The 12,242-nt window shown below is 33.7% G+C and overlaps 1 long non-coding RNA gene across 1 annotated transcript in view; it reads left to right on the plus strand.

The window, feature by feature from the left end:
* The window catches only part of LOC149802666 (uncharacterized), a 53,942-nt gene extending 42,663 nt beyond the window's left edge, over positions 1 to 11,279 (plus strand). The window contains exon 3 of the long non-coding RNA XR_016419929.1: positions 10,851 to 11,279. This is a non-coding gene — a long non-coding RNA (uncharacterized LOC149802666). The remainder of the gene's footprint in view (positions 1 to 10,850) is intronic.
* The last annotated feature ends 963 nt before the right edge of the window (positions 11,280 to 12,242 follow it).

Raw genomic sequence — 12,242 nt, forward strand, 5'->3', positions numbered from 1 at the left:
TAAAATTGATGTAACCAAACAACAATAGCGATATTTGATTAACAGTACTTTTGTCTCTGTGAGCTTGATCTGATAACATTCTCTATCGACTCGAGACCACATGATCAGTCCGATTATGAAGTCATTTACTACCGATTGTGTGTACTGTCGACAATAAAACTACAAAGGTTAGTGTTAAAAATCGAATCAGTTAAACGCATTTGCATGATATATACATTTTAAAAAGCTGATAGGATCACGGGTTATCAAGTATGTCATACTGATACTTTCCATCAGTGCCGAATCGATTATTTTTAATTAAAAAAATTATGTAGTAGGTTTCTGAATAGCAATGCGCTGTGGAGAAGAGGGGGTCATTAATCAGTAGGAATGATAGATATAACACAATTACATCGTTTAATGAATTTAATAGAGGGAAACAGTATGAAACCACCTTAGTAATGTTGTCCACAGGGACAGGAGGTCAGTAGAGGCAGAAACAATGGACTGACCTTTTTTCATTGTGAATGAGGTTTGGACCAGTTCAAACAATGGGTGTTCATAATTGAAATTTATTGTGTATTGAAGATGGCGAATTATAGAATCCATTGCCATGACAGCAATTTCCGCCTCGACAGGAGCGACGTGGGAGCCTAGAGGTAGAAATTTCAGAACAGATTTACAATTATATATGAATTGTCTTTGCTACTGGAGAAACGGGATTCCAGTAATCAGGGAAAACAGGCTATTGTTATTGTATATGCTAGTTATTTAACACAGTTTTACGAATGAGCAAAAATGTTACTGTTTTAAACTCTTATAGCTGCGGTTTCAAAAAATGTGGATTTCACGAAGCAGGTGATGCAGACAAAATTCCACGCCAAATTTTGTAAAAGGATTCTTGGAGTTAACAAGTCGAGAATTTAGTCGCTTTTTTTGCGTGAGGAGATATCCAGCGAAAGAGATCAGGAAATTAAATTTCAGAATATTGAATTTAAAGCTTATAAAATGTAAAATGGTCTTTTTGTGTTTATACTGTACTTAATAATGATGCCGATAATGGTAATATGTACCATGGGAATGGACTTTTCAGACTACAACTTGGATTTGTAGCTGTAGGAAATAACCGATATAATATAATAATTTTAAAAAATCTATTTGCCCCAATAAAAGAATTTAATTTCTTTGATCAGTATTTTTTTTTTTGAAGAAAAAGAATGAACAATGCGCTTTTTAAGAAAAATAAACAGCTTTTTTGAAGGATATCTGGATAATGGTAGAGGGACTGTACTTAGAAGTGCGTCGTCCAAATTCAGAACTATCTCATAATTGAACAATACCTTCAGACTGGCGTGAAGAATTACTCCGGGAACAGCGTTTATGTAGCATGTGTAACACAAGAGCAACCGAGAACGAATATCACGTTTTGCTAGTATGTATATTCTTATGGGGATTTGAGATTTAAAGTATTTAATAAATTATAGTGTCAATGTCCGCAGGGCTGGCAACCAGACCCTGCCAGACTATCTGGCGCCCTAGGCAAAGTTAGAGTTTGGCGGCCCCCCCCCCCCGGAATATATAAATTTCAAAATTTATAAACAATAATTTTTTTTAAAAATGCGCCCCCTGAAATCAGCGCCCTAGGCGGCTGCCTAGTTTGCCTATATGGTAGCGCCGGCCCTGAATGTCCGGATAAGCAAACGTTTTGACTCATTATTCATAAAATTCTTAAAATTCTTTCAAAAGGATTTGCCTTCATTCTCAAAATATGTATATTTTGCAGATCAAAACATATTTCATGAAAATTAAGGCTTCTTGAAAATTGGATTATTTGTATTTACAACAGAGCACCACTATCCTCTGTAAACTGAAATATTTTTTATATCAAAATCTGCAGTGCAAATTACTCATATATGTTTGGTCTTTTTTAAGTCGTACAACTTCCGCGCACTTGTGATGTACAGTTAAGTGCTACATAAAGGATCTGTTCCCGTCTTGTCTGGTGTCTATTCCGGTCTAGTATTCTTTCTGTTCCGATTTGGTCTGCTTTCTGTTGCGGAAAAGCGGCACGATCTCAAAATTATGTCATGCTGGGGAAAAAAATGCACTCGGCAACATACAGTTTGGTTTGTATATTTAAAAGAGGGGTCTATGTTCTTCGGCATGTACAAATTTGATGAATTTTAAAATCTAATTCAGCAATTATTTGAGTGACAATTGGTGACATCGTTCTTTTCTCATAATGCTCTATGTTCTGCCCCTTAAATGGGAAATATTCAGCTAGGAGTCGCGCAAATGCATGCACATCAACCTAATATTTTAAGTGATCACTTGGATTCTTAGCTTTGTGAAGAAAACAAAATGTTTTAAAAAAGTTAACTGTTTCCCGAGTAACTATTCTTAATGTCTCAGACAATTTTATCGATGCCTACCAGGTGTGTGGCATCCGCCTAAAGCAGCCTGTAGTCTCGAACGCGCTCGCGTGTCAATGGCCTGGAATGTGGCAATGTATTAACAGTCATTGATGTATCATAATATCATGAAAAATGTTCTTTACTGAATTTACCGTAATTCCAAAGTGATGATTTAGTCCGAGAACTCTTAGAAAGCATTTTGTAATTCCAATTAATAATTTAAATACATAATCCACCCAAATTAAAAACTGAACACAACAATAAGACTGAGTCCACTTCGGATGTTAAGGTAGGGATGAGTAATGTTTCAAGTAAACAACATTATATAAATAGCTAAGACACAATAATACAGCCAGGATGCAGGTCAGTCCCTCTCTAAATCAATCAAAGTTGTTAGCAAGTTTAGGTATTTTCCAAGTGAAAAACTAATACCCTACATTTAGATAGAAGTAAACATGTTTTCCTCCATTAATAATGATCTGAATATTTAATCTATAATCATGGATTAATCTTAGCTATGTATTATACAGTTTACAAAATAAATGTCAAAAACTCAGGTAGACCATTAACTTGATTTGGCCTCAGGTCAGTTACAAAATGCAGACAGTTATAAGATTAAATCATGGAGAAAAGCCAACAAACAATAAAAATTATATAAACATAACAGTATTAATTATAAAAAAATTAAAAACAATTAATTTCGGAAAAGAACTTTCTGGATGTTTACTGAAACTGAGGCAAGGAATAAAATTTTGTGTTATCTTATGAGATAGGGTTCGGGAAAAGAGATTGTATTGTATTGTATTGTATTGTATTGTATTGTATTGTATTGTATTGTATTGTATTGTATTGTATTGTACTGTACTGTATTATATTGTTTTGTATTGTATTGTATTGTATTGTATTGTATTGTATTGTATTGTAACAGGCAAAGACTAAACTGTACCAATAACATGACTTTGATCTATGTGTACATAGGTCAACGGTAATTCTAGAATATACCGACTGATATTCACCCTGATGAAAAAAATATACATGTTTATGCTTCTGTCGATGTGATACATGTGTAGTTCTCCCCCAAACCCATCCCATAAAAGACAAACTTCTCTTTTCTGATACCTCTTTCGTTTTTTATTATTTTTCTTTTAATTTTGCTCTTTTATTTATTTCTTTTCCCTCAGTTTTTAAATTTTCCGTCATTTCAACCGTATTTACAAAACATTGCAAATCGTATAGATTTGAGCGTTTCTTTTTCTCTATTGGCTCCTTTCAGCTCAGTTATATTCTATCAAGTTTTGCTGTTATGGTTTAATTTTCTCTTACTCTGTTTTATTTTACTTTTCTATATTTTACTCTGTTGTATTTTATTTTGCTATATTTTACTCTGTTGCATTTTACTTTGCTATATTTTACTCTGTTGTATTTTACTTTGCTACATTTTACTCTGTTGTATTTTACTTTGCTATATTTTACTCTGTTGTATTTTACTTTGCTATATTTAACTCTGTTGCATTCAATTTATATTCTTACCAATATTCTGTCATGGATTATTTTAGGTGACTTTTTCTATTAGTTTTCTTGTTGACTTGTCAAAGTGACCGCTCCGGTGTTCTAGTGGTTAGAGCGTCCGCCTCGGATGCGGGATGTATAAGGTTCGAACCCTGGCCCAGTCATACCAAGACATATCATAATGGTGCAACCAGCTGCCTAGCTAGGCGCTCAGCATTAAGAGGTTAGTGTTAGGACTGGTTGGCCTGGTGTCAGGATAATGTGACTGAGTGGGTGTCAGGATAATGTGACTGAGTGGGACATCATGCTACATGTCTGCGGCATGATGCCCCATTGCTAGACATCACTATAAACTGCAACACTGTAGACATCGTAGCGGTATGGCGGAAAAAATTAATAAAGCTACGTTAAAAATCCAGATCACACGCGCGCGCGCGCACACACACACACACACACACACACACACACACTTACCGAACTCACCATGTACTGGTTATAGTTTTCACAAAATCCTCATCTCATCGTACAAACTTCCAAACTTGAATAGGTGATGTAATGTATTTGGGATAAACATATTCACATAGCGTAACTGAACACGTGCGAGCTTAGTAAAAATTTGATATAGATTTGATGAATCTGACCATCACTTGTTTCCGACATTTAATGGCTGTGTGAATAAAAGGATGGACAGAGTTTGTCACTTGAGCTTAACAGCTGACTTCTTCTACAACAAAACTCTTAAAACTTTCCATCATCGGGTTTTGCCTCTGTCTTATGGTTCATGACCAGGATGGTCAACGACATTAAGTACTGCGATGATAATTCACGTATAAGTAAACAGGTCTGCAGAAAACGATAAAATTCATCTGCAGATAGGGTCGTGGACACATCTGCAGGACACACGGTAATAATTGTCTGAAAAAATGGGAACCACCCTGGAAATGGATGAAAAAGAAATAGAATATATATAGGTTTGGGTGGCCAGGATTGTTTGATAATGAAAGTTATTTTGTAGGAAAAGGAATCTTTTGAGAGCTTATCCTAGTTTAAGTGAAACAAAAATGAAACATTGTTTTCTTGATGGAATTTCAGTCCATGTTTCAAATACATGTAGGTCCAGAAAATGCGGCTCATATCCTTTCCTCTACACAGAAGCTGTCATCCAGGTTTCATCTATACTGATAAATACAGGCTTGATCATCAGCGCTCAGAAATTTAAAGTTATCGAATTTGTAATATCATGGTGTTTGCATAGGTTTACTATGAGAACTGAATTAATACCGTGAGCCCTGCACGTGCTACGTCGTTCTATCCTTAAAAAGAGAGTATTTTAACAAAATAAACAGTACACGACCACTTGCTTTCACATTACCACATCCACCACAAAGGTGAAACTTAATAAACTGTAATATTAATCCGATCAAACTCAAAACTTATATATATATATATATATATATATATATATATATATATATATATATATATATATATATATATATATATATATATATATATATATCGGATTGAATCAATACGATCCAGTTTGACTACAGCTTAACAAGGTAGGGATTTGTCGCCACCAGTAAAATACAAAATCATGTACTAAGGTCAACAAAAGTATACACACCAGTGATTATTCATCTCCGAAATATATAGTGAAATCACTAATAATTTATACATTCCAAGCAAAAGAAACAAAAATATATAACAATTCTCCGTCTGTATCTCTATCTGACTGTCTCTCTCGCCGACGTTGTAATAATACAACTCACGTTAAAATGTCGCTTCCCTCCCTACAAGACGGCACCGAATTAATCGCTCCATAGGTTTTTAATTTTGGAATAATAATGCAGTGTAATTCTTTCTGACATTCCCTGATTTAGACGTCATCATTCCTGGGATTTGAGTGATGCACTTAGGGACCGAAGTTGATATGTATGTTATTGCGAATCTGTTCAAACACGGAACCTCTCTCATTATTAAAACACTAAAACCGCGCCACAACAGTGTTATTATTACGAAGTTTACTTCCAAGAAGAACTATCTAACATGAAACAAATGAATAAATGTGTTTGATCCAATATATTGGACAAACCAGTCAACAAATGAATAAATGTGTTTGATCCAATATATTGGACAAACCAGTCAACAAATGAATAAATGTGTTTGATCCAATATATTGGACAAACCAGTCAACAAATGAATAAATGTGTTTGATCCAATATATTGGACAAACCAGTCAACAAATGAATAAATGTGTTTGATCCAATATATTTGACAAACCAGTCAACAAATGAATAAATGTGTTTGATCCAAAATACTGGACAAACCAGTCAACAAATGAATAAATGTGTTTGATCCAATATACTGGACAAACCAGTCAACAAATATCTAAACATATGAACCAACAGAGATCAGACATACAAAATTATATTGATCAATCATTTTCATCTCATGTTGCCCCATATTTCAACAAGAGTTCCCATACTTTGCAAGATTTCTCCTTTCAACCTTTTGTTATATATCTGATTCTGAGATGGAACGTATGCTAAAGAAAACCTATTGGATTCACCGTCTTAATACGGTAATATCGATAAGGCCTAAATTACAAAACACTATACGACAGTCATTGATCATTTTTTAAATTATGTCCTCTGTTTACAATTAGTCATGACTATTTTGATATTATTCTAATTAACAAAATAACTTAAATAGTGAAAGCATAAACTAATATCATAAAAATAAGTTTAATAATTCCTTTTAAAAACGTTGCATTTTTAAATTAATTCTCAATACGTTATGATTAATTATTTATAAAATACTTGATTATAAGTATTAAGCATTAGATAAATTGATTTCTGATGAAATATTGAATATTCGTCAATTATATATCAAAATGTATTTTTATTTTTATTTTAAATTTTTATATTTTGTGTTTATTTATTTATTTATTTATTTATTTATTTATTTATTTATTTATTTATTTATTTTAATATCTTTTTAATTGTGCATTTTACATAATAAAAATATTAATAAAGTTATCAATAGAGATATATGTATCGTTAAGATCCAATTTTATGTATTAAAATACCATTAATCTGTGCTATATATGTATATCTCCATGTCAATTATTCGTTATAGAATAAGACAATGAGGTTAAACATGTACGCTGTGACGTCATCTTGTTTATGTCATACTGTATATATCATTCAACACTTAGAAACAGAATATATTTAATGAGGTAAGCAATGATATTGAATTCAGTTTGAATTCAGTCTGATGAAGCAATAAAGTGAAACCGGTTTTAATTATATATATATATATATATATAAAATAGTATTTATTTGTAGTGCGGGCCACTGGCCCATGATACATATCCATATATCATGAGGTACAATAGGATGTTTTAGTGCGTAAAAAAATAACATTGTATCTATTGGAAGTGATGTACATGAAAGTGATCATTATTGCATTTTTCGAGTTGGAGGACGTGGAAGTATATATTACACAATAATCACACAAACGAATTTATGGGGAACCCAAGAACCAGCATGGAACAATTTTTTTTTTATATTGATCTAGATTCTCATCTAACAGGAGTCATTGATGAAACGTTTTCTCCAATCTTTAAGGCTTTTATGGTATATATTGCTAAATTGGTCATCAGAATTTGACTAGTATAATTTTGTATTAAAGACCTAAAAAAATTATTGTTGGATTTTTATACACAAAGGTGGGTAAATATTTACTTCGTATTTCTCAATATAGCGGAAAAGCGGTAATAAAATGGAATTCATTTTCAATGTTACGGTTACACATTTGACACAATCTTTCCTCACAGCAAATACTTTCATATCTTCCCGTGTTACTTATAATTGGCAAGTTCCCAACTCTAAGCATGGTGATTATATAACAAAAATCGCTATCTCCCAACAGTTATATGTATCGTTGACAAGTGAATTCTACTTCCAATGACCTATAGAAACGCAGCCTTTCCATCGACATAATCTCATCCTGCCTAAAAAAATATCTTCACATTTCTAGCTGAACTTACTAAGAAATGTATTTTCATTATTTACGCCCTGAGTACACGAAACATTGCCAAATCCGAAAGTAAAGCGAAGCTTTTTAACATTGTTAGCCCAGCAATCACAATTTCACCCCCATCTTAACTCTGAATTGTAGCATTGTTTAGGATATCTACATTCCGGACTTTTTTTGGGGTGGGGTGGGGGTATTTTTAGCCAATATTTCAAAATAAGTTTACATCGTATACACTGCATACTAATATCAATATATTTTCTGGTATAGAGTACCCCGCTCTAAATCCTGCTTGCTCTTCCCCCAGTAATTCGTTTTCCTCCACCCATTCAGTTATCCTGTTGTTTAACATCGAAGTAAACACTTTGCTTAACACAGGTGATAGACTAATGTATCTGTAATTGGTTGGTTCGTTTGCATCCCCCTTCTTCAAAACTGGAATGATGACAGCCGTTGACCAATAGTCTGGATAATATCCAACATCGAATAGTTTATTGAATTGTATTGTTAATATTGGTGATATTATGTTACTCGTACATTTAAAGTGGCCGAGTGGTCTAAAGGGCCCACTGCTACGGATCACTGCCATCTCACCTGTCTGCGTGGGTTCGATTCTCGGGTTCGGCCATTGTGGGTATGTGAGAACGCTTACCAGTAGCTTCTCGTGGGTCTGCGGTTCTTTCTGGGTTTTCCCGGGTTCTTCCTCCACCCTAGAATATTGACCGCCATGTACAGCCTATCTTGTGCAGTACAATGGAGTTAATCCCCGACAACAACAACAACAACAACACCAAGGAAGTCGCTGGATAAAGCACATATTCCATCAGCTTTGTCATGTTTATTAACGCTAGGCGTACCTGCTCTTCAGTAAATTGTTCTGTCTAAAGTCTCAGTTGAATGTTTTCATTTTCTGGTCGACAGAAGTGGGCAAATTAAATAATACTGAAAAATATTCAAGCCATGGTGATACTGCTTTGCATACCAGTACTTGGGTTCTTTACAATGTGCCAGGAAAGTTGTGTATTTTTAGAGTATAATGCAGATAAAAGGCTACTTTTTTGCTTTAATTTATATTGCTTTCGCTTGCTTCTTGTAAGAGATTTATACAAGATATATATATATATATATATATATATATATATATATATATATATATATATATATATATATATATATATATATATATATTTTTGTTGTTGTTGTAGGGTTTAACGCCATTTTTCAGCACAAGATAGGCTATACATGGCGGCCAGTATAATTGGTGGAGGAAGAACCCTGGAAAACCCCGGGAAGAACCACCGACCCACGATAAGCTACTGGCAGGCTTTCTCACGTACCAACGTTATCCGAGGCTGAGACTCGAACTCACGCAGACAGAGGTGAGATGGCAGTGATCCGTAACGGTGAGCGCTTTAGACCACTCGGCCACTCGGGGCCCCCTATATATATATATATATATATATATATATATATATATATATATATATATATATATATATATATATATATATATATATATATATATATATATATATATATATATATATATATATATATATATATATATATATATATATATATATATATATATATATATATATATATATATATATATATATATATATATATATATATATATATATATATATATATATATAGTCACGTTTGCTCAGCCCCAGTTAGTAAGTCGTGTATAAACTAAGGTAGTATTACAAGCCATGGTTTGATGTCTGAACATTGCGCAGACTAGAGTTAATCTCTCGCGTAACGTTACTGAGACAAGAGAGAAGACCCGGCATCTTGGATCGGCACAGGCGTTAAGTCAAGCGACTTGCTGGGCAATATAGGGTTACTCCGAGGAAGCCACTAGTAATTTGGTGGTAAAACTTAGAGAGGAGATTCTAAGGAAAGACAAAGCTTCATTAAAAAAAAATAGATAGATATATGTGTGGGTATGTGTGTGTGTGTGTGTGTATGTGTATGTGTGTGTCTATGAATAACCAACACTTTTAGACACGTTCTTCGTCGTTGCTGCCTAACTGTAAAGACGAGTTTAAATTATATCGAGTTAGGATTTACTTAATCTTAGTTGTTCCTAAAATTGTTTGGCATACAAAAGTATCAATAAAGTTGTCACCACATAAGTAATTAGAGAGAAAGATATTTTAAAAATCGATTTCTTTTAACGTTTCAAATCCAAAGGGTTTTTGAAAATGAAAATGTCATGCAAGGTTATGTCAACAGTTACAGATGGAAGTTTTCGTGTTTGATGTTGACTTTAGAACCTCATAATTGTTGTCAATTTAAATTGTGATGTTGTTCAATCATTTGTTTATGAAACTGTGCACTACAGGGTATCACACACACCGTAATACACAATTTTCAAGACACTGGTCCTTGTCACTGGGGAAAAAAAGCACGGAGCGAGAAAATGCAGAAAACTGATTAGGAAACTTAGAGTTACAGTTTAGCTTGTTTACAACATTCATTTTTTGCTACCGATATAAATAACGCAATGCGATTTGACATAGGTCATTAAGCTATGCAATAAGGTTTGTTTGACAACGTCGCTACTCCCTTATTTTTTAATTAACAATAAAATCCGTTTTGTCATATTTTACTAGCGCTGTGGTTTTCCTTTTTCTTTTTGCTTTATGAAACAAATCAACCAGTTTTGTATACCCTTATATGCATGTCGTAAACTTACCTGCATACCTGCATATGTATGGTGATATTAGTCAAATTTTACTCTTGTTTGGTGGTAGAATGAACACCTGCAATTTCTATTTTAATTAAAGCGCTTTATTCCTTGTTTTGATTTTTGTACACCACATGACTTTTTTATTTACCTAGACTTTGTCACATGTCTGCTATTTTGTATTCTAACGCATATTTATTTCTGACCAGATTTGACGTCACACGCGCCCTCAGGATGGATATACATCGACATGACTGACAGTCTGATAGGTCTTAAAATCGTGTTTGGATTAAGGGAAAAAGACACCTATTCGTGGCCGTGACTAAAACGTGGAGTCAGCGCGTCATTAACCAGAAAGGTATGCTTTTTCGCCACGACATATAGGTATATATTTCACCTGATTCCGGAACTAAGAAAACCCTGGTACCGAACATTGGGCGGAGGCTTTTACTTCCTACTAGTGCAGGTTTCAGACAGTACATGGAATATCAAGAATATAACGGACGAAACTGCACCGATAATAAAAAATGCTCGTTGTTGTTCTGTTTTTTGTTTCATTTTTTTTTTTATCAGGGACGGTTATATTTTATGAACTACAATTTAATACTCTTTCCAGTAATAAAATAATGCCAACGTTATCAATGTACACAAATGTTATCTTTGTATTGAAAGTCTGTACTCCAGATTTCGAATGCATGTACAATTTAATTTCCTCCATCATAATATTTCCATTGTTACAAACCACTACAAAATGTCCGAAATATTTGTTCATGTAAGCTTTTCAGACTGTATATCAAAGCGAATATTAATTCATAAGAAACATGTTGATTACCAGGAAATGAAACCTTTAAATATTTCGAACAGACAATCCACAGTTTTAATAGTAAGGACTGAGTTCCTATCAAACATGCACACAAAGACATTCCTTAACGGAGCGTCAGGTAAAGAGAGAATCGGGATTCACGAGAATTCGCAAAATGCCATGTCTCCAAGATTGAACGAAAATCAATACTTAGGCAGGTCGTAGAAACTGGATGTTTATTTTATTATATATTAGCTCCTTAAAGGATGTTTCTGTCAAGAGTTTCAGCGTCCCTGTGTTAGCTTTTTCACCGACTATTCCCATGAGTCTTTTGTTAACTCTTTCACCGACCATTCCCCTGCCTATTTTGTTAACTCTTTCACCGACCATTTGTATTGTGTTAACTCTTTCACCAACCATTCCCCTGTGTTGATATATCTAGAAACAGACCCACTTCCTTACATGGAGTAATAAGAACCAAATGGTTACATGACATAATTTTGATCAAGTCGATCACAAGCATCGCCAAATCGTGACATGACTTATGATTTTCATCAAGTCGGTCACAAGCATCGCCAAATGGTGGCATAACTTATGATTTTCATCAAGTCGATCACAAGCATCTTATTTTTGTCCGGTGTTATATTTCATACTAATATCTTAATCAAACTAAAGTCGACAAGACAGCTTAAACAGAAATAGTGCACTTTGTTATTTATAACGCGACAAATTTTAGGGTGTATGAAACACTCGCTTTGTGCTATTATTATTATTATTATTATTATTATTGATGTTGCTC

This window comes from Sinohyriopsis cumingii, chromosome 3, assembly GCF_028554795.1.
Source record: "Sinohyriopsis cumingii isolate HCF-2022 chromosome 3, ASM2855479v2, whole genome shotgun sequence".
NCBI lineage: Eukaryota > Metazoa > Mollusca > Bivalvia > Unionida > Unionidae > Sinohyriopsis > Sinohyriopsis cumingii.